General features: G+C 34.7%; 1 long non-coding RNA gene across 1 annotated transcript; it reads right to left on the minus strand.

Moving 5' to 3' along the window:
• Window positions 1–2802, minus strand: LOC120272117. Its single transcript, XR_005540157.1, has 3 exons — window positions 2777–2802; window positions 2285–2374; window positions 1–231 (listed from the first exon to the last, which is right to left on the minus strand). It is a non-coding gene; the product is annotated as an uncharacterized LOC120272117 (long non-coding RNA).
• Between the last annotated feature and the right edge of the window lie 215 nt (window positions 2803–3017).

Raw genomic sequence — 3017 nt, forward strand, 5'->3', positions numbered from 1 at the left:
GAGATAAAAAGAGGGGGAGGAAACACCACAAAACACCAAATAAAGGTCCTTGGCCACCATGACCAAGATCAACATCATTTACCCCCTGAATGGCACCACCCCCGACTCAGACTATTGAGTTAGATAGATCCTTAAGTTCCCGCACTCTCCAAGATCTCCTATATCACCTTGATGGGATCACATAAAGATTAACCTTCACTGAGCTAGCTTTAGCTCTCTTTGACAGGGGAGCTGCAAACATCCATAATAGAAATAGATTATTAATTTTAAAGAAGATTGACAATGGTGGTAGAGCCGTATAATGGCCCTATATAGGATATGTCCACGTTGCTTTTTGCAGGGCCATGGCATTGCATCTCCATGAGCCTCAAAGGTCCCGAAAGGTGCTCGCCATTTGGGAAAGCCCTAGTATGCACCCGGAGTGGTTCCAAATACAATCGGCAAAAGGATATTAAAAAAAGATGATCCACGGTTTTATACACCATGTGGCTCAAATTGCATGTGGCAATTGGGAGCTTGATACTTTTCTTAGTTGCAAATTTTGGATAAATATCTTGAGCAGGTATCGTACTATGGCCAATTTTCTATTTGAGTATCTAACTTCAATTTGTATCATTTTAGTTATCTAAGTTCAACTTAATTTCACTGAAAGGGTACCAAGGAGTTTATGGGAGGAATTTGATAATGTGACTGCTAGAATTGCCTCGTTATTTATTGACAAATACATGCCACATCATTGACAATACCCACGTGGTCACCTATTATGCAAATCAATAATGTATATGTGTATATAATAGGTGGTCACATTGACATTGTTGATGACGTGGCATGTACATGTTAGCATATGAGGCAACGAATTGTTGTTAACGAAGTAATTCCGACAGTTACATCATCAAATTCATCTTGAAAACCCCTTGGTACCTTCCCTATGAATACAAATTGAAATTGGGCAACTGAAATGATACAAATTGAAGTTAATGCTCAAAGTTAAAATTACCTATAGTACCGTACCCACTAAAGATATTTGCCCTGCAAGGTTTTCCATCGCTAACATCTTGTTATCCCATATTAACTAGGTAAAGATACTAATTTTTGAGGGACAAGCAAACTAACATAAGCGGAGTGACCTTGGTTTGTACATTTCATTAAAAATAAACAAGAGTTAAATTTCCCAAAAAAAAAAGTTAAATAAAAATAAGCATATATATATATATATTTAGTATATTTTTCTTTAACTCAAAATATTATCAAGAAATTTAGTTAGGACAATAAGTTTGGAATTTTATTTTAGATTTAATTGTAACTTCAAAAACTACATTAGCTTGTGAAAGTAGATGGCTGTCTTCCACTTTAGTAACCTCAAAGCCCAATAAATAGTTTAATTTGCCCAAGTCTTTCGTCTCAAACTTTCGATAAAAAATTTATTTTAGCATGTGAATGAATGCAAAGTCATCTCCTATAATGACCAATATTATTCATACACGAAAACAAGAAAGTTGTCCCGGTTGAAATATGTCAAATGAACAAGGCATGATCATCTGAACTAGAAGAAAAACCAAGACTAGCAGTAGTGAGCTACATTCAGCCAACGAAGCACTGGGTGTTTGTTGAAGTCTATATAATGCCGTTTGAAGTTGACACAATGGCTGAGAGGGATGATCAACTTAATGGAAAGGTTGCATAGTGAAGCAATTTTGACATTCATTTAGTAGAGTTGCCACTAATGTCCTCTAGTTACTGCTGTCAAAAAGGTATTATTGTATTAATAGAAGTGAAGCGAGCACCAGGAGCCAAAACTTCTCTTAATTAATCCCATATTCTTGTGTAAAGCATCTAGCAACAAGTCGAGCTTTGTATTGGTTAATGGAGTTATCAATACAAGTTTTAATTTTGTAAATCCATTTATTGCCAACGCTAGGCTTTTGAAACAGTAATTACACCAAATCTCATGTATGCATTTACTCAAAAGAGTTTGCAACTCCTCTGCATTGTAAATTTTGTAAAACCACTTCCAAATAATTTCGGATTTTTGTTTTAGGTTTATTTCTTTCATTTTGAGTTTTTACATGAATGTAAGAGAATATATATAAGAACACAACACAAGAACCACAATCAGTAGATCCTAATATGATAGATGCTTCAATACTCCGTGGCACTATTCTAATGTATCACATACCCGAACAGATAACATGTGAATATTTTTGGCGAAGGAATTGAAATTAAAAATCTTGTACAACTTACGATTTTACATTTAAATAAAGTAAACTGTAAACCTTATACTTACTCGATATTCAACTGTCGACTGTCTAGATCTATTCCAAAATTCAAATTCTTAAACAAGGTAGGCTCCCCCGGATAACCGAATGATGCATCACTGCAAACAAATAGAAGGTAACAACCAAGTTCAAATCAGCACTTAGTTAGAGACATTGAGTAAGCAGAGAATTTCAAGTTCAACCATAAGCAAGCAAATAATATCAATGAACAAGAAGAAAGAAAGCAGAAGAAGTTACTTGCTCAGAGGCCCACCAATTCAATGTAGAAAGGTCACTTCAATTAGAAGTTTGAATAACAATATATTACGCGAGATAAGACAATCCCTTTTCAAATACTTAGTAGTTTCTCTTCTTTTCATGTAATTGGAAAGCGAAACAAAAAAAATCTAATTGGCTAAATTATGACAAGACTGGTGGATGCCCTAGTAACGATGCGCATAAATATCTTGTGGAGGAAGTGATAAAGAATAAATTTGCATGTTCAACACATAGAATCAAACCTGAAACTTATGATGGGCAGACTAGGTTTGCTCATCAGTGTGGAGAATTCAAATTTGTTGCTGCAAAAAGAAAAATAATGTGATGTTTAACCAAAAGACTGGATTTTTCATAAGAAATTTATAAAGTAATCAATAAAGAAAATCATTTCCCACAAAAAAGGAAGATGAACTCAAGGCAAGTAGAAGGTATACCCTGATCATTGATGATTTCATCTACATGACCATATGCTCCAATGCCGAA

The sequence above is a fragment of the Dioscorea cayenensis genome, chromosome 11, assembly GCF_009730915.1.
Source record: "Dioscorea cayenensis subsp. rotundata cultivar TDr96_F1 chromosome 11, TDr96_F1_v2_PseudoChromosome.rev07_lg8_w22 25.fasta, whole genome shotgun sequence".
Taxonomy (NCBI): Eukaryota; Viridiplantae; Streptophyta; class Magnoliopsida; order Dioscoreales; family Dioscoreaceae; genus Dioscorea; species Dioscorea cayenensis.